General features: G+C 75.0%; 1 protein-coding gene across 1 annotated transcript in view; it reads right to left on the bottom strand.

The window, feature by feature from the left end:
• LOC127749954 (fibroin heavy chain-like) overlaps positions 1 to 703 on the bottom strand; it is a 125,529-nt gene extending 124,826 nt beyond the window's left edge. The window contains exon 1 of the mRNA XM_052270132.1: positions 187 to 703. The gene's annotated coding sequence lies outside the window, so the exon portion shown is untranslated. The remainder of the gene's footprint in view (positions 1 to 186) is intronic.
• Between the last annotated feature and the right edge of the window lie 335 nt (positions 704 to 1,038).

Raw genomic sequence — 1,038 nt, 5'->3', positions numbered from 1 at the left:
CCCTCCTCACTCCTGGGCCCCCGGCCCCCAGCCCGGCCTACTTCCAGCCTCCGACGGCGCCTCAGCTCTGGGCCCGGCTGGCACCTCGTCCGTCCCCTGGGGATGCGCCGTGGGCCCCGCCGTCCCCCGCGTGCACGTGCCGCCCGGGTCCCGGGGGGTCGGGGTGGAGGCAGTCGTGACACCCACCTGGAGACGCCGGCCAGGACGCTCCCCTGGCTCCGCTCGCCGCTGGGCCCTCCGGTCACCACACCGGCTCGATGGAGTCCTTGTCCTCCTAGCCGGCACAGCCGCCGCAGCCGCCGCAGCCGGCACAGCACGGACGGCGAGCGCGATCCATAAGGCGTTGCGATCGGTGTTCCGCCGGTGGTCACGGGCACTCGGTGACACGGACACGCGCCGCCGGCCAGCGGTGCTCGGCGTGCTCGGCGTGCCCGGCGTGCTCTCCGACACAGGCACGGCCCGCGCGCGCTCGCGCACTCGCCCACACGCGCGCACACCGACACAGTCGCCCACTCACACACACACGCGCGCACACACACACTGGTCCCGCCGTGACGCGGTGTTTCGGCGAGCCGTGCTGTGGTGCGCCCTCGGGAGCTTACGCTGCGCCTGGCTACGCGCAGAGCTCAGCCGCACGCATCACACTGAGTGCTCCGCCGTGCTCCCTCTCCCCCGGGCTCCCCTAGGCTCTCCCCCATGTCCCGGCCCGGCTCGGCTCGGTTCGCCAGGGCTCGGCTCGGCTCGGCTCAGATCGGCGTCTGCTGCTGCTGCTGAGGCTGCGCGGGTACAGTGCGCGGGGCCGTCCCCTGCCCCCGGCCCATGCCGCCCCCAGCCGCCGCCCCCGGACCACCCCCGGACCGCCCCCGGACCACCCACCCCCAGGCCGAGCCCGTACCAACGCTCCCCTCGCCTCTCCCGTCGGGTCGCGCAGCTGGAGCCGAGTGAGCCGAGTCCCGGTTCACCGGGACCGAGGCAAAACCGAGCTCCAGCCGAGCGGAGCCGAGTCGAGCCGAGCGACACGGCGCGGAGAATGGGGCG

This window comes from Frankliniella occidentalis, unplaced genomic scaffold, assembly GCF_000697945.3.
Source record: "Frankliniella occidentalis isolate FOCC.00 unplaced genomic scaffold, Focc_3.1 Scaffold111, whole genome shotgun sequence".
NCBI lineage: Eukaryota > Metazoa > Arthropoda > Insecta > Thysanoptera > Thripidae > Frankliniella > Frankliniella occidentalis.
The sequence above is the reverse complement of the archived record's forward strand: the minus strand, read 5'-3'. Positions and strand labels throughout refer to the sequence as shown.